General features: G+C 44.1%; 1 protein-coding gene across 8 annotated transcripts in view; it reads left to right on the top strand.

The window, feature by feature from the left end:
- The window catches only part of SOX6 (SRY-box transcription factor 6), a 765,792-nt gene that overhangs the window by 86,033 nt on the left and 660,844 nt on the right, over positions 1 to 18,915 (top strand). For 3 of the 8 annotated variants that reach the window (XM_070473416.1, XM_020904495.2, XM_020904527.2), the window contains one exon: positions 2,203 to 2,382. The gene's annotated coding sequence lies outside the window, so the exon portion shown is untranslated. Of the gene's footprint in view, positions 1 to 2,202; positions 2,383 to 6,667; positions 7,156 to 7,562; positions 7,977 to 8,085; positions 8,666 to 18,915 lie in introns of those variants that run through there. The other 5 variants (XM_070473420.1, XM_070473417.1, XM_070473421.1 and 2 more) reach the window with 3 other exon arrangements.

The following is an 18,915-nucleotide window of genomic DNA, read 5'->3' as shown; positions in this document are numbered from 1 at the left end:
TAGACAATCAGAGGGACTGTTTTCCTGAGAAATGGGCGACTATAGCACTAAGTATCCAGTCGTCGCTGCAGACGGTCAGGTTGCCCGAGCACATCCCTCTCTTTCACGTAGTTCTATCCTGGAATCCCCCTGCTAAGTGACCTCGGGTCTAGCTGCGTGGTTGAATCCCTTTGTTTCCGGCCCCGAGGGTAGAGAGCAAGCGGGAGAGGAGCCCGTGGGAGTACGAAGTCCGAGCTGAGCCGAGGTCGCCGCAAAAGGGAACCTGGTCCTCAAACAGGACCCGAGCTACCGCTACGCCTCTCCGAAGCTGCTTCCAACCCTCTGCTGCTGCCCTGGGAGTGCCTGAAGTTTCAGGGCAGCAGCGCCTGCCTTGCATCTGCAGACTGGTCCCGGGTTTTGCACTTTGCTGGGAGAGTGCTCCTTCGCTCGGTTCCCTGCTATTGGTTTCAGCTAACCTGCAGTGTTAGCCCTTACTCCTCTCAACCCGGGTGTCAGAGGGCAGGCCTTGCTTTGCTCAGACAGTCCGCTTGAGAGGTGCCCTCCCTTTGCTTCTCTTTAGAGCGGTCCAAGGCTATCGCCGAGACTGAGGGGCCGATGTCCGCCGGGTTGGTTTCAACAGCCGGGAGCCGGGCGCAGTCTTCCGCTCGACCTCAAGGTGGCGACTTAGGCACGTAAACAAAGCTCGGCCAAGCCGGACGGTTGGCACCCTCGCGGTTCATCCACGTATCATCCTAGTTTTCCTGCTGCTCTCAAGCGGACTGAATTGACTGTTAAAGAGACTTGAGTTTAGATGAACAGTTCGGCCAGAATGGCAAAACGTGTATGTGTCTATGTGCGTGTCTGTGGGTGCGTGCTACTGCACGCACAGAGGCGGCGGGAGGTGGTACTGAGTGGAAACTCTCGGCGGAACCCGTTTGGGACGCCGAGATTCTCCTCTGCATCACCTGAGCTCTCAGGATAGGCGACCCGGCAGGCTAGGTCTTCCGGACCATTGTGCAACCCGAGATGCCGCGACCAGGGTGCAACAACAGAGGGACAGAGGGTCTGGTGGCTGCCGCCAGCGGGAAAAGATTTGCTAATCTCGTTTCAATGACGCCCACAATATATGAGTGGAGAGACCTGGAAAAGAAAGCCTTATGTCGTGCTGTGTCCTTCTCTAGGGTGCATGCTGGCTGACCCGATGGGGAGAGGTCCCTGCCGGTGGGTAAGAGAGACACACAGACAGCAAAACGATATAAACGTGCGAGAATCACACAGTCTTACCTCCGGGATGAAAAGACACGGTTCCTAGAACTGAGATTTCCAAGTCAGTGTGCATCCCAGCTGTTTCTCCCGTAGGCTCTTTTCCTGTCTAATACAGCCTTAAGAGTAACTTGGATAAGGCTTGAGCTGCACCCCTCCTTTTTTCCTCCCTTTTTTTTCTTTCCAGACATTCCCTAAACTCAACCCAGGGCAAATCCAGAAGTCGGTACAGTACAGAGCTTCCATTCAGTCATGGGGGGGAAAATCCCTTTTACAGTTTCTCTTAGGCAGATGGAAGAAGTAGATGATTACGGGACTTGGAGGGGTGCATGGGGATGGCATGGGATGTTGGTGGCAGGGAATCGCGATTTCTCTTAGGTTCTGGTGCTGCAGGTAACGTTCCCAGATTCCAGCTGCTCTCAAGTCGAGCTTCGGTGGTGGCCGGTGAGAGTGGAGAGCGATCCTCGATCCTCGTCTAATGAGAGAGAGGAGGAGGGTGGAGTGGAGGAGAAACTGACCCTGGACAGGCTCCACGGACACATTGTCTTGGTTCACGTTTGTGCCCGCTCTGTGCTGCTGCCTTTGGGAGCCTTTTCAGCAGGGTAGTATGCCCGAGGCGCTTTCTCCCCTTCTTTTTCCCCCCTTCTAAAAATGTGTTTAAAGATAAGTGAATATCCTTCTAAAACAAGTTAAAATCTTTCTCTGACTTTCCATTTGAGATGTCAAAAGGATTAAATAAATGAAACTTTATTTGACCGGGGAGTTTACCCAGAGACTTAACGACATCTCGGGTCTTTGGCCTTATTCTAATTCCGTGGTGGTAATTACCCTTCGTTTCTTTAAGTGCAATAGATTTATTGCCTTAGAGACTATGCACAGTTTGATTGAATTATTCATTTTTTTTCTTTGGTGTAGACTGCATCTGGGGACTCTGATGTGACGTGTAGATTTTTTTTTCAGGAACAAAGGGAATGTGGAAATGAAAGAGAGAGGGAGAGAGAGGCTGGCAGATGTAATGAGACGCGGTGAAGGTGTACGCAGACTGGCACTCCCACTCCTCCCTTCTGCTCTCACTGCAGCCCTGGGTAACTCGCAGGCTAACACAAACAGCTTTTCTCCCGCAGCCTGCCCTCTGTCACTGTAAGTACATCAGCCTTCTCTTATCAGCATGCAGATTCCAGCCACGCACTCCCCTAGACTCGGCTTTGCACCTTAGACAGCAGGAGAACATTTAAAAATTAACTTTCCTAAGCCAGGAAAGACATGTCTGTAAAACTTATTTTTGATTTATCTTTATTTTTCTTTGAAAAAAGTTCATGCATTTTTACCACTTTTCCCCACCTCCTTTGTGGCGGTGCTGCTGCTGCTACTGTCGCTACCGCTGTGGTCTTCCCAATATGATGATGCGCAGATTCAAATGAAATTTAATGTTATTCTCTATCCATTTAAAGTCCAGGGACAATGCCTGGTCCTTTTGCAAAATGACGTCTTAAAGAACGCAGAGCATTATTCACAGTTTGCTTTTTTGCTTTTGTTGTTGAAACACGAGTTCCGACCTCTTTGAGGCAGAGTCCCAAGGGCACTGTTATTTGGGAGTTCGGGTTATTTGGTTACACCAAACTTAAATGAAGTGCGATGGGCTGCTGGAGTCGTTGGTGTGTTTGTTATTCCTGTTTAAGGAAATCAATTGCTAAAAGTTTTCTCTGGGCTGTAATTAAAGTTTCCAACTTCTTCCTTTTTGGCTTTTTATACTCTTTCACTTATTCTTCGTTTCAGTAAAAGTTCTCATTCTCCGTGTTTTGGAAGACATTTATATTTGTACTATTTATACAGTACCTATAAAGCCCTTCCTCAAAGAAGTTAGAAACCTTAGGATGAAATCATGTAGATCTGAATTGTCCTCCCGGCTGGTTTAAGGAGACTTTCAAGGCGAGAATACGAGTCTTTAACAGTCGTTTTGATTTTTGCGTGGGTGCTTTAAATATTAACTTCTCGAGCAGAATTCATTGCGCTCCCCTTCCCAAGTTCAGGGGGACCTCTCTCCAGGAACCGAGCGCGCCTTTCATTTGCCGGTTCGCGCCTCTTCTCTGGAGGTGCGAGGCCAAACTTAGCAAAGCCGAGTTGTCTTTGCTGGTTGTCGTGCACAGGGACACCCGGACAGCTCGGAGGCAGCGATAGCTGCGGGCAGGTAAGTCTGCTCCCACCGCTTGCCCCTCCTTCCCTCCCTGGTTCCCGGTGCTCGGTGCCCGGCTTCTTGCGCAGCGCGGGGCTCCGACCCCCAGGGAAAGTGAGCCCTAGTGTGCCGGGATCTGGCCACGGTGCCTAGGTGTCCTCGGCTCCTTTCGGAACTTCCTGGAGCCCGCAGGCCAGTGCGGACCAGGTGGAGAGTGCGGCACTTCAACCCTCTGCAGCGCTCTTTGCCTTGCCCCCTGCTCTGTACTGCAGCGCCTGTGGCTTGAAAGGAAACTCTGAGGGCTCACTCCCGCCCCCGAGGGCCACGTGTCAACCCATGCACAGCCTGAAGTGCGGCACCGAGACCCCAAACTTTAGTTTCTTTCCTTTAGGGATTAATGTTGTGATTGGCTTGGGGTTCCGCCTTATCAATCTACTTTGGTTATCAGTTTATTAGATAAAATCTAAAGAGGATTCCGCCGTTCCTCCGCCGAAGGTCCACCGCGGCCCAGTATTAGGGCCTTGGATGCCGGAGATCTTGATAATGTCGCTTTTTTTTTTGGCCTTCTGCCAGAAGCCTGTACCTGGTCGGCGGGGTCTGTCTTATTCCCCAGATTTCCCAGTGCTGGGTGATTTAAAGAACTCATACGCTGGTACTTGTAAAGCTAAACTTACCACAACTTTGAGAAACCCAAGTCGCGCCCCATCGTTTCTGGGATGTTTACCTCTCTCGGTGGCTCTACCCTGAGAATTCAGGCTTTGGGACTTAAAATTATCCCCTCTTCTCTCTGCTTTAACTCTGTAGGCATTTAGGAAGGGTCATTCGATTTTGCCCTAAAGCTTTCCAGAGATTTTTTGCTCCTGTAGTTGAGTTCCAGGGCCAGAGAGAGGCTTTGGAAGGACAGCTGGGCCAGGCCACACTCATTCACAAAAACAAAATAAAACAAAGACAAAATCAAAACCCGGAAGAGAGCCGGACTCTTGTCTAGGATAGAAACACCAATCTGGGTTTGCCCGTTGGGCCTCTGAGGTCAAGGAGCACTCCTGGGAGTTTTAGGACCAGGTGTGAAGGAGCTGGCAGGAAAGGTCCCAGGCATTCTTTTCACTGGCTTCTAGGCTCTGGCCTCTCCAGGCAGATTTTTCCAGTCATGAAGATCTCTATGGGAGAAAGGGACACAAGATTTCTGGTTCGGGACTGTTGTCCTCTCAGCCAACAGTCATCAAGCCATTTTAACTTGCAGTCTTCAAGCTTCCAATCCTCAGCATCATCTTTCCTAACTGGAATAGGAAATAAGCATGGGGCTATTCCTTCTGCCCCACTAATCCCAGGTGCTAATCCTGACCCTTATTTCTATCCTCTTCCTTCTCTTGTCTGGAGTTTATATGAAACCAAACATGGAGTATACTTTAAGAAGCCAATATACGACTAACAGACATCTCAGCTTGGTACATCTTCTGCATTTACTTACTTTCTCCATTTTCTTCAAAGTGAGTGGAACAAAGATGAGGCTTTCTCCTCTGTATCTTTTATCACTTGATCTGTGAAGGTCTTCCTCAAGTTGGCAACTTTAGATTGCATTAACTTTTTGATTTTTCTAGCTCTAATTCCTGACTCCTCTCGCCTGTCCATATCTTCTTTCACAAATTCCCTGTTTATGTAGTGCCTCAAAGTGGCCCTCTCATATCAGTTTCTACATAGCAAGGACCTCACTTCCACAAATCTCTGTAGGTTTACACTGATCGTGTCAGAACCCCTCTCTTAGCTTTTAATCTTGATGTAATTTGGACTCTCCACTAACTTTAGTTTCTCAAATCTATTTCTTTGGGCCTGGCTTAACGCAGGCCAATATCACCTTGTACACACTGGCTGCTTCTTAGCTCTGTGTCTGCTGTTGTCAAAGCTAGTGTTTTCATCTATTTCTTTTGTTCTGTATCTCTATTACCTAACATCATGATTATTCTCTCCCCTCCCAGTCCCCCAGGTTTTTTTTTGCACTGAGATAAAATTCCAGGTCTCTGTTCCATTAGGCCACCCTATACCCTTCAAATCTTTTATCTACCCTACACACCCACATCAAAGAGAATCTTTAATTTGTGTAGTATTTTTTATGGGGGGTGGTTAAACATAATTTTCTCTGACTTACATGTTTTTGCAAAATGCTGTCCTGGGTGACTGAAACTCTTCATCTTTTACAACTTCCCAGCCACCCATCTTGAAATTGTTTCTCCAAATCTTTTCCTCTACAAAGTTGAGGTAATACACATATATCACCCACCCAATTCTGTGTAACACAAACTTAACCCTATAATAAATGTGTGACTATTTAGTTTATCATTGTATAAGGTATAATCATTTTTTTTCCTTGGTAGTTTGTACATGTTTTGTTATTCACAATTTTAACCCATAAACTTCATATTCTACATGGCCTCCAGAATATGGCCCCCTACATATGTTAAGAATCTCCCGTATCAATTCCTTTTTCTTTCAGTTGCTCTTCCTCCATCTTTTAAAATAAGGTCCTCTTCCTCTATTTACTGAAATCCTGTTAACCTGTATGTTTCCATGATCTCTGCTTCCTGCATCTCTTTCTCCACTCTCTTTTGATTACTTCTCTTTTTCACTTTTCTTCATACTTATTATTCATCCTAATATTCACCTTCCTTTCCTTCTTCTTGGTCTGCTTTAGCCCCAGTTGTTTCTCTTCTCTGTTTCTGCCATGACTCACTTCTGCGGTCCAGTTCTATATCTCAGTACTTCCTAACATTCAGTCCATTCATCATCCTCTTCACATAACTTTTTCAAAGCACAAACTACCATCCCTGCATTTCCTCTCCCACCTTCTTTCCTCCTTTTCTCCAGTTTGCTCCTTTCTTTCTCCCCAGTCGTCTACCTTTCCCCCTCTTCAATTTGCCTTCATCTAGACTCCTCCTTCCAACAACTCCAGCCCTAATAGCACTCCTGGGGTCCTTTACTCCTCAGCCTTTTTCTCTCCACCTAATACTTGTCACCATTCCCCTCTGACCTCAACTCTCCCTCTTCTTTGTCGCCTTCCAATTCTCTCCTACTAGTCGCTTCACTCTCTCTTCTCAGGCGCTTTCTCCAATTCCACCCTCCGTTCCCGCCGGTCTCTGCCCTCTCTCTCTCCCCGGCTCTCTCTCCTTTGCCTCCGCTCTCCCCTCCTTCTTCTTCCCCCGGCCCTCCCCCTCCCTCCCAGCTTCCCTGCCTGGCTCGCTGCCTCCCTCGCCTCTTGTCTCATCTTGCCTGTGTTGTCTGGGAGGGGAGCCCTGCCTCCTCTCCCTCGCTCAGATCAATGCCCTGGCCACTCACTTTCTGATGTTGCACGACGGGAAATGCTTTGAATACTTACGACATGGCCGCTCACACTGATTGCCAAGATTGACAGCACTAACCATCGCCTTCACTTGTTTCAAGGGGGAAGCCCCTAGTCACCCCGCTCTGCGCTCACCTCCCGGCACCCCGGCGGCAAACTTCTGCGGGTCAGCGTTCCCCCGCTCGGGGCGGGACACCCCCGCAGACTTGAGTTAACGGGCTTAGCCGGCCGCGGCGCTGGGGGGCTCTGCTCTCTTGCTCCCCGGGCTGAGCTAATTGACCCAGCAACGACTCCCCTTCCTTAATTTTTTTTTATTTGTATCTTTCCCTTTTTTCTTTAATGCCATTTACTCCCGCGGCGCAGCGCACAAGGAGCCCTCCCGTGCGGTACCATCCTGGAGCCCGCCCAGGTAACCGGGACGGAGCGAGCGATCTAGAGAGCGAGGGAGGCAGAGCGAGAGCGCGCGGCCCATTTGTGAGCTACCTGTTGGGGAGCAGGAGAGGGCAGGGGCAGGAACCCCGGGCCCGGCCGCCGGTCCCCAGCGCCTTCCGCTCTTGCCCTTCCGGGCAGCTTCAGGGTTAGTTTCACTGAGCTGGGACTGAGGGGTTGGGGTCGGACAAGAACTGAGTGCGCGGAGCCCCGCGAGGGCGCGGGTTGCCGGGAGCCACGGCCGCCCAGCCCCGGCGGGTTTCCGTACTTGGCTGGGGAGGGGAGGGGGGGGAGGAGGAGCGGGAGGAGGGCGCTCAGTGGGGCAGACGCAGAAGTGGGGGTGGGGGGGTGGGGGGAAGAGTAGAGGCTGAGCAAGGGGCCCGAGCGTCTGCCGCTCGCTGGTGGACGCGCGTATCCCTAGGATGCGTCCCCCTCTCGGAGAGTTGTGCCTTGTTCCGGAGGCGGTGACAGATCTGCGTGGCGGGCTTCTGGTTTTCTTGCCACCCCCCTATCCCCAAAATCCACTCGGAGAAAACACATGTTGTAGCTGTAGATAACTGTGCGTGGGACACTAAGGCAAAAAGGGCAGGAGAGAGAGACAGACAACCGCAACCTTTGACAACAGAAAGCTGTTATCGCCATCCTAAGTATTCGTCCGGAAATCTGTCCGCCCTTTCGGCCCACCTTATTCCTCCTCCTCCGCCTCCCCGTATAGATACTCTAATCTATATAACTGGGAATGTTATGAAAAAGAATCAGGTGGCTTAGAGAATGAATTTTTAAGTCTTCATGAAGTTTGAGGTAGGTATTTCATTGAAGTTTGCGCCAAGTGTGTGATGGAGGAAGCTCGTGTGCTTGCGTGTGTAGTGTTCTCTCTCTCGCTCCCCCCGTGTGTGTGTGTGTGTGTGTGTGTGTGTGTGTGTGTGTGTGTGTGTAAGCTAATGCGTTTGTGCTGTGTGAGGGTTCAGATGGGATCGCTGGGTGGAAAGGCCCTTTGTGCCCACAAGAGGGCAGCATCCTGAGGGCTTTGTGAGCGCTGTATCTCTCGTTATCGCTGTAGGCTTGGGTTTGAAGAAAGTTATACCGAAACTTTCAAACTGATATCACATCTTATTTTGTGATATTAAAAAAGAAAGAAAGGCATAAAGAAATTAAGAAGGAAAGAATAGAAGCGAAGAGAGAAGAGAGAAAAAAAGAAAAGCAGGCAGCCAGCCTACTCCGGGAGAGTCCTAGTCACACCAAGACTAGGGGGAGGGCTGTTTTAATTGTGGGTTTGGCCGACTGACGACTGGAGTGCCTTCCTCGGCTGTCTTAGTTGTAGCCGGAGGTCATGTAAATCGACCTTAAAAGAATGCATAAGCCATAAATTAAAATAAACCCTCACCCAAGGGCTGATCCATAAGTAGACAATATCCAACCTGGACAAAACGAGCTTCCCTCACGAGCCGACCTAAACCGCATCCCCCTAAAGAATAGAGACTAAATGCAAAGTAAGTTTCCCAGCGAATATTTTGTTTTCTTGAAAAGTGTTGGGGTGATTCGCCGTGTGACTGACTGCGATGTCGCAGTTTCCCGGAGAGCTTCAGTATTACCCAGGCTCGGGGTGCGGGAGGTCGGGAGGACCTGCCGGGTTTCTGGGCTTCCTAAACGCTACCCCCACCCCACCCCCATTTTGGTTTGGAAACTTTGGCTATTTGTGGGGTTGCCGATGGCCGAGGGCGGGCGAAAGTCTAGGATCTCCTCCGCGCTGTCTGCCCGCGTGAAGTTTACCGGGAGGAGCTCAAAGAAAACCCGGGTCGCTAGAAAAGCAGCTCGCTCCCTCCTCCCACCCTCACCCCAACGCCGCTCCGCCGCAACTTTCCCGGGACCCCGTGCGAGTTGCCTCTAGTTCCCTGCGCTCTCTCCATTCTTCCCTCATCCTTCATTTGTGGACGTGACTTTGAATGATCTTTTTAGGAATAAGCAAATCGAATTCCGAGACAATCCGAAACCCGAGCGCTAATCCGTGGCCCTCTTTTCCCTCGGACGCTCTGGCGGTGGTGCCGGGCCGGCGGGGGCGCGTGTGACCCGGCCGCCCAGCGCTTCCCGGAGCCGACGCGGCCTCGGAGTCCTCGCTGCAGGAGCACAGTGGCCCACGCGTTTCTTCCCCTCCCCGCGTTCCCGGGCCCCGCCAGCGCCCTCCGTCCTTCTCGGCGCCCTGCCCGGGCCCCGCCGCCCGCTGCCCGCTCCGCAGATCCGCAGAGATCCGCCGCTCCGGGGCTCGGCCCAGGCCCGGGGGCGGTGCTGCCACCCGCCCGCGGCCCAGCCCGAGCCTGACCGCTCCCAGAGGGAGCTGCTTTCTTCTCCTTAAAGGGCCGGGCAGAAGAGGGAAGAGGCTTGTGCAAAGGTTGCCGGGGTTACTCGGGCGCCTAGAGCGGGGCTGCGGAGGGCAGATTAGCTCCATTTCCTGGGCTATTTCCCGGGCGCTCCGCGCAGGTTTAAGATAAAAAGAGAATCGGTGTGTTTGGAACAGATAAAAGGTGGTTGTTGCTGGAGTGTTTTGAGGTTTTTTTTTTTTTTTTTTTTTTTTTTAAAGCTCTCAGGCTGACCAAGTTTGAAAACGTTCGTTTGTATGAAGTGCCAGATATTGAATGCTGCCCCTATTTGGGGACTAAAAATAAGTCTTCAACTTTGCTGGCGGGGATGGACTGTTAGCGAGATGGCTTGTCCCCGGCTGCTTCTCTGTGTGTGACCTCTTCGGAGGGCTGAACTTGAAGTTTCGGTCTCGAGATGGCCCAAAGCCGTTGCTGCGGCAAACTGGGCTGGGCTCCGGACCTCCCGTCACACTCAATGGGGAGCTGGGATGACGTCCGTGTCCGGGGCGCTTGACCCCGGCGCGCACTCTTGCGGCTGGCTGTGCTTTTGGCTCTGGCCGGGCGGCCCAGCCAACAACCCAGTGGAGTCGGGATGTGGAGAGTGCCCCCTCTCCCTGCCTCCCGAGGGTCTCCTCGCTTCTGCCCTGTATAGTCACATGCCCAGGTTTCTCCCCCGGGCCCGAGGAGAGCAGACACAGCCCCGCCCAGTCTATTTCTAGGAGGTGAGTTTGGTGAATAAAAAGGTCAAGTGGTCGGGTCCGAGAGCTGATCCTTGGCGAGGGGGGACAGGATGGACACCTGGCAAGAACCGCCCCGCCTGTCCCCCCTCCCTCTCCCCCGGTCCGCCCAGCTCACGACTGGCCTCCGCAGGCCACATTCTTGCGCTAAGTGAGAAAATCTGTGGGAAAAGCAATCCCGAACCGGCCAAGAGCCGGCGAAGCTGATCCTGTGATGGCATTTTGTTTTGAACAGTTGCTGAGGTTGACGTTTCCTCATAAGGTAAGGTGTCACTGGACAGTCGGCTGCCCAAATGCCACATGTATAATTAGCCTGCGCACTCAGCACCTCGTCCCGGAGGCCCATAGGCACGGGCTTGGCGGAGCTGGTCCACTCAGCACCGTTCCAGGCTACAGGATTCCCGTGGGAGGGCCGAAACAACCAGGACAGCCTCGGGAGGCCCTGGCACTAGAGAAGACTGTGGCAGTGTAGTCTTCTCTCTCTCTCTCTCTCTTTCCACTTCTCGTTTCTTCTCTAGTTTTCGGTTGAGGGCAGACTACTGGTTAGATAGGCAAGCCCGACACAAGCGGCAGGATGCGTGCTGAACAAGGAAAGGGGATGCAAAGTAAATCTGGCACTACACCTGCTCTACACACTCCGCCCATGGGGGAGGGCTGCCAGTGCCTTTCAGTCTGCGCTATCCCAGTAGGACTAGCGCAGACTTGGCGTTGTATCCTGGCTTGGGTAGGGGCTTCAGTTTCTAGTTGGACTGTTCACCTGTTCTGTGCTTCCTCCCGCACCCACCCCAGAGGTCTCAGCAAATTGCTATATGCGCTCAGATGGCAGTTTCTGTTTCCCCCCTCCAGGCCTAGCCACTTGGGGCTGCTAGTGTTCACTGTGCGGGCGAACCTGTAAATATCTGCTCTCTCCCTGTCTCACTCTTGTTCAGCCTGGGGTTTTTAGGAGCAGTGCCCTGTCCTGTTTGTACCCAGATTGGTGCTTGAGCTTCCTGCCTAGCTTTCTAGACCCCAGCTTCAGGTCAACTTTAGTCTGCACTCTCTGGAAGAGACCAGATGTCTGCAGTCATGAACATGAGCTTCCCCCTATCACCCTGTGCAATAATCATGGAATTCAACACTCAGCATTAGACACTTTCATCACTCTCCCTTCTTCCCTTGTTTCTAAGCCACTCAGATATTCCTGATACCTACTAGAAGATTCTCTTTACTTGAAAACAAACAAGCAAACATCTTAAACCTTTCACAAATTCAGTGGGATAGAGTTAGCTTGTCTATGGCAGCAAGGGTGGACTTTTCTTCTTGATGGTGGGGACGTGGCTTATTTAGTTGCATTTGCTTTTGATTGAATCAATGAAACACTTTATTTTATTACAGCAGGGAAAAAGTTATGACTGAATTTTTTTTTACTGTACCAGACCATAAATATATTATCTATGTATATTTGAGTGTATCTTCCTGAATACACATATGTAAGTGCATGGGCAGTAGGCCAAATGGCATGTAAATTTTTTTCTCCTGCATTTTTGAAAACCTCATAAATCAAGAGAGATTGTCCCATTCTAAAACAAGAACAAACACTAACCAAAAAAAAAAAAAATATCCTTTAGACTCTGAAAGCAAGTAAGTGTGCAGTACACATATTAGATCTAGCTTATGACCAAGGGCAGTAAGTGACCAGGGTCTAGACAAGTGCTAGGTCATTAATTCCTCTGGCAAACTAGTATCTTCTATTGCTTTTCTTGTATCACTGCCACCTCCTTTTCCCTCGTTCTCCCACCATATTCTTTTTATAGTGGCAAAACTAAATATTGTTTATTGTATTTATTGTTGTTCTTAATTTTTATTTTGGAAGTAACAAGAAGGAACTTTCTCTTGGTATATATGTATTCTTGAAAATGCAAAATAAATTGCAAGTTTATTATTACAGAGCATGATACAAGCTCCTGTAATAGTATACTGTGTAAGCACAGTGCCCAACATTATACTACAAAGAAAGGTAGATGTAAAAAAATTAATAAAGTACTATCAATATCTATATCTTAAATTGATTCTGTAATGGATTCAGTAACTGAATATCTAGAAGAAATGACATTCATATTGTCTGCTGGACATTTTTTCATTAGCAGTAGAAAGATATTTTTCTTAGTAAGGGAAAAGCACATATTTAAAATGTTAACTTATTTAGCAAATCTTTCTCTTATAAGGCTTTAACAATATATTGCTTTAAATACATAAATGATAAATTTTGGTGGCATTATTGAGACTTTATGCTGTTTCTATTTGACTTCTTTTAGGAATTATTGGTTTATTGGTCACTGATGAAATTTTTACACATATCTATCTTATATTGAAGAAACTAGTGACATTTTAAAAATCCTCTTTCAATTAGTATACTAGATACTGGAGTAATTTTATTTTTACAAAGTTTAGTGTACATTGTCTTTAACCCTTACTTTTAATATTTTCTATACTTTTCTGTATTGTTAGGTTATAAATCTCTAAGTTTGAAAGAATTCTCTTATTAGTGAGATAATTGATATATACCTTTTCACTATTTACAAACAGCATTCTGTAAAAGTATAGTAGAGTACAATTAAAATTTTGGTTGTTCTAAGAGCTATTTGTTTAAATATAGTTTAGGGGTGCATATATATCAATTGATGTTTTTGAAGTCAAGTGAAACATTCCATCAAGCTAATGTGCCTGAGAGTACCATATCAGGCACAGACAGGTACTAGAAATGATAAAACACAGATAACATTCAGCAAGATGATTTGCAGATGGGATGTATTATCTGTTGTCATGAGGTTAGATGGGTCATATTACTGTTTTTTTAAAAAAGTTAATCTAGATAATTTCAGAATTATCAAGGTATATGAGATGTAATGAGAACAGATTTTATTATAAAAACTTGCTAAAAGAATGAACAAATAGTTTTGCTTTTTAGAGCAGAAAATGGACTCTCTTTGCATTTGGATAGTTTCTTGTTTAAGAAATATAACTCTCCCCTATTATTTTTTTTCCTAACAACAAAAATAATATATTGAACATTTTGTGTCTTTATCCTGTCCCCACATTTTCTACTGACTGTCCCCTGACTATCAACATACTCAAGTAAAACAAAAACAAAAACAAACTGGTACTCCAGTATAGTCTATGAAAAGCAGTTTTTATTAACTGTTAGCACATTTTAAATGTATAGTATGTCATTTTTGCTGGAGGTTCTTCAACTGTGATCTGAAAACTAATTGTTTTGATAAGTCATATCAGAAACTTTAATCATTCTCTCATTATATACTCATTATACATTTATAGGAAGTGTGTTTTCATTTTTCTTGTTCTGTGGAAGAGGGTAAAAGTTTTTCAGCTAATCATTTTGTCTAGACTTTTAGTCAAACTGGAAGTAATTTTAAATCTGTGTTATGGTTCTTAATAGAGCTTTTCAGATTTAAATATCCATAATTTGGATAAAAATATCAATTGAGAGTGTAGGTGGAGATTGTAAGATGAAAAATCATGTAAGTCTACTACGTACTCTCTCCTCTGGAAAAGGCTGCTGGTCTGTTTTTCCTCAAATCTGTGGTAGTCTCAAAAAGGGACCTCAAAACCCTAAAACCTCAGAGAAACAGTATCGATTCAGTTCTTAACTGCAAATCCTTCATATCGTTGCTCAAAATATCCAACTTTACACTAATATTAGCCATTCTTTTTATAGTGACACCATGCTTAGTAAAAAACTTCTAAGCACTGAGGTCAGGTGTTGAGATTGGATTCTAGTTTATTTTTTATGAATCAGATAAAGATTTCTGTGCATGAGACCATATGTGAAGATGAGAGAACAAGAACATTTCCATATCAAAGGCAATATATCTGAGGCTGCATGGTAATTAAAATGCAGTGGTTTGGACTCTGTGCACTAGCACTTAAGCAGAGCATTGCCGGGACCTTGTGCATCATGCAGGCGGTTGCCTCTTGCATACTTCTTGAAATACACTTATAATTTTGTACAAACATTTATGCCAGTCCACACTTTTCTGTGGATAATTTGTATTTCATCCAAACCATTCAGAGTAGAAGTTATTTTTTGAGCTACCCCCTCATTATGGCTTTTGTGCATCAACTATTTTTATTCTAGTTGTTTGTATTTCCTTTTACCAGAATGATGGCTTGTTTATATTCAGAATCTCTTCTTGCTCCTCTAAGACCCCTTATATATCACTCATGTTTTACTATTCACTCAAAAAAACTTTCATCTTTAGTAAAGATGTGAATTATTTCCTGAGGTTAATTGTAGATGCTGTAATCTATTGTAAACTGGTAAACTACATAAAATCAACTGCCCAGTTATTTCTATTTTATAATGCCAATATGTTTAGTAATCCCCACTATATTGTACAATACATAATATTGGAAAAATCCTTTTAGAAATATTAAAAGAATTCTGAAATGTTCTTTTTCTACCTTTTAAAGGCATGCAAATGCATAGTGGCATTCTCTTTCATACTACTTCAAGTGAAAAACAATTATTTGAAACTATAGAAATCTTTGTTTATCTAAAGAGTCATCTCTGCATTTATAGGGAGACATTTGAGTTTATTTATAAAGAACTAGGTTAGCATTGTAACCTGTAGTTATTTTGGGAAAAGATAGTGAAAAAAAAGTCTAACAATTGGTAGTCCAATGTTGTGTATATTTTAGAAAATTTGCATCTTTGGTAATTAACCTGAATTTTCTGCTCTGTAATTTTCTAGATTTTCTATTTCTGTATTTGCTTTCTTTCTATGCATGTGGTAAAGAATTCACTAGTATATTTTACTTACTAAGCTCTTCTAGTCTATAAAGCTATTAAAAGATTTTTCTGAATTGAATCACTATGTATTGAAGAAGCCTAATATGATATTGTGAAATCCTTTAAGAGTTTTTATGTTTAAACTATTTTGGATCAAAATTACTTAAATATATTTATTTGATGCTTTTCAATGATGACATGTATAAATAAGCATAATAAACATAAGGTAAATTTAAAATTCTTTATATGAAGTGCATATTAATGTCTCTGCAAACATTCTGTATTCTCTCATTTCAGGTTCTCCCTTGATTTCTTTCTTCTCTGAAAATCTCACAAGATAAATCTTTAAATGATCTATTATCCTTCCTTTGTTCAATAATTTGTTGTTTCTACTCAAAGAGACAAATTGAATTGTCTATCTTTAATATATCGACTCAAATGCAAAAATAGATGTTAGTGCTATTTGTGATTTTTGACTTCACTGAGCACAGTTTCTTTGCTTCTTTGAAAAGTAGTCCTTTAAAATTTGACAAAGAAAGTTAAAGATGCTTTACTTTCCACGACTATGCAAGCATTTATGTGGAAAAGCAAAAATGGAACAGATTTTTAAAAATTAATTTTTATTGGAGTATAGTTATTTACAAGGTTGTGTTCATTTCTGTTGTGCAGCAAAGTAAATCCGCATACACATACATATACACATACATATATCCACTCTTTTTTAGACTCTATTGCTGCGTAGTCATTAAAGACTATTGAATAGGGTTCCCCATGCTATATAGTAGGTTCTTATCTGTTATCTATGTTATATATTAGTAGTGTATAAATTGGGAGATTGGGATTAACATATACACAGATTATTTTTTTTTAACTTTCTATTTTGTGTTGGGGTATATAACCAGGTAACAACATTTTGAGAGTTTCCGGTGAACAGCAAAGGGACTCAGTCATACATATGCATGTATCTGTTCTCCCCTAAACTCCCCTACGCCGATTATTTTTTAATGACAAGCATAGATTTCAAATGGGACTCATTCTGAGGCATGGTTGCAAATAGTTCCTTTTATACTTTATAAACAGATCATGGGGCAACATGATCAAGCACTTACTAAGTTCTGCATATCCTGAAGGGTATTTAAAAAAAATATTATTTTCTGTTCTGCAACTTAAAGAAAAAGTATTTCTTTATTTTTAGCTGTGTCAGATCTTTGTTGCTGGGCACAGGCTTGTTTTCTAGTTGTGGTGGGAGTGCTACTCCCTAGTTGCAGTGTGTGGGCCTCTGGCTGTGGTGACTTCTCTTGTTGTGGGGCACAGGCTACAGGCACGTGGACTGTAGTAGTTGTGGCGCATGGGTTCAGTAGTTGTGGCTTGAGGACTCTAGAGTACGGGCTAAGTAGCTGTGGTGCACTGGCTTAGCTACCCTGCAGCATGTGGGATTTTCCTGGACCAGGGATTGAACCAGTGTGTCCTGCATTGCAAGGCAGATTCCGAACCACTAGACCACCAGGGAAACCTTAAGGGCATTTTTGAAGTCACAAGTTTTTACTTTTTGAGAACTTTCTCTTCTGTGGAAGATTTTTGATATTTGATAGGTGAGAAAGTTAGGTACAGTTGTCATGGTGCTAAGTGGTTCATTGGTAGAAGTGGAGAAGGATGCTCCTAAATAGGGAGAGAATAGTTTGTTGTTCTTTCTTGGGAAAGAAAGGGCAGGGATGTTATTATTTTCTCAGGAATAGCCTCCAGCTAGATCCATGGTCATTGAACTTTCTATATAGGAGAACTCAGCTACCCCATCTACCCGAGTATATGCATGGTATAATCTCTCACCATATTTCTTTCTTCATCTCTAAAATGAGAGTAATAATAATACCTACATCATAAGGTTATTGTGAGGATTAAATGAGGTAAATAAATGTAAAGCTCAATGTAAATGTAAGCTCAATAGCTAATACATGTTATCGATTACTGTTGAAGTGATATTGTACTTAGAATTATACAGAGCTGGTTTCTGATATCAGCTTTATGTGTACTTTTTGTGTAATCTTTGGCAAGCTATATTATCGATTGCTTTTCCTTTTATATGAAATATTCACAGTAATACATGCTCCTTTCTTTCTTTCCTAGAAAGAATTATTCATTAGTAGTCTTGCAGATTTTGGTTAGAGTAGTGACTAAATGTAGAATTTGGATGTTTGGCTCTCAAATTTGAGAATATTCTAATTCTAAGTGTTAGAAGAGATTTTGAAAGGTCATCATTCTCCCTACTCCAAGGGTGTATTTCTCCATTCTAATCAGTTAAGAAACTCTCTTATTATTATTTTTTGGCAAAGCCAACAAAGAAGGAGATTTTATAATCTTTGGTTATGTGTTTCAGTGATTAACATTTGGAAGTTCTGTATGTCAAATATATACATCTTTATCTTTCTTTTGCTTTGATTTTAGGAAAAAATGGAAACACATTCTTCATATGAATGCCATACCTACTTGTGAAAATATAAAAATTAAACCTGAAATTTTATTTCTTGAATTTTTTCTTTGAAGTCTTATTTCCTAAACTAGTTGTGTGACCTTAGAAAAGATATGCAACCTCTGTTGGTCTCAATTTCCTAATTAAAACTTTTTTTTTTTCTTGGCTGTTTTGGGTCTTAGTTGCAGCACTTGTGATCTTTTGTTGGGGAGCTCAGGCTCTCTAGTTTCACTTGCAGGCTTAGTTGCCCCAAGGCATGTGGGATCTTTGTTCCCCAACCAAGGATTGAACCTGTATCCTTGGCAATTGAAAGCATATTCTTTGTCACTAGACCACCAGGGAACTCCCCCTGATGTTTAAAATGGGGATTGTGATAGAAGTTATCAGATATGGTTGTTGGAAAGATTAAGTTGGAAGATAATGTATATAGAAGTGCCTAGAACAATTCTAGATGACTGTTAGGATAAATCGATAATAGTTATAAGTAATCAGTAGTAGAACCATGGCATGAAAAGGGCCCTTAATTCTCATAAGTTTTATAGAACTCAGTTTTCAAAGTGCTTTCATATTCATTGCCTCATTCAATAAAAGGTATACAGGGTAGATAACCTTACCAATCATACTGTCTAACTTCCTACTTGATAGGAATAAATGTTTCAATTGAGCTTTGCTTCAGGATATTACTCACTATAAACAAAGCTTGTGTGTCATAAATTAGGGTTGGCATTTTTGACCTTATTCCCCCCCCCCAATCTCTTTTATATAATGTCAGTGCTCATTTATTTTATCTTCATACTTACTTCCAGAGCCAAACCAGTACTGCATTTCCATATACTGAATGTAGCTGAACAATACCATGTTGATCAGAAGCATTAAATGTCAGTTTATATATGTCTTTATAGGGATTGTATATGTTAGACATTATATATGTCTAGACATTATAATGTCATATATATTAGACATTCTATATGTCTTTAAAAAATTAGGGAATAATTTAATTATGATATAATAAATATGGCAAGCTTGAAAGATGACACTGTTTCAATCACCCTCTGTGTATTTTTGGTCTTTTAACCTTCCTGAGGCTTTCAGTGGCTAAGTCAAAATATGGGTTTTATGAAGGAGGATTAATAAAAGGATACTTGATGGTGAAAAGATGAGAACCACTTGGTAACATGATTTCAAAGATGAAAATGCACGATTGATCCTAGTGAAGAGTTATGAATATGTGTAATTCTATGCAGTGTACTAGTTGCTATAATGGAGATATGTATAAGAGCAGAAGTACCTATGTCAAGGAAAGCTTCTAGTAGGAGTTGGCTTTTGAGCTGTGTCTTAAAGGTTAATTAGGAATAACCTATTTGAAGTAGCATCCTAAAGAGCATTGGACATG

The sequence above is a fragment of the Odocoileus virginianus genome, chromosome 10 (genome assembly GCF_023699985.2).
Source record: "Odocoileus virginianus isolate 20LAN1187 ecotype Illinois chromosome 10, Ovbor_1.2, whole genome shotgun sequence".
Classification (NCBI taxonomy): Eukaryota; Metazoa; Chordata; class Mammalia; order Artiodactyla; family Cervidae; genus Odocoileus; species Odocoileus virginianus.
This window is presented reverse-complemented; position numbering and strand designations above follow the sequence as displayed.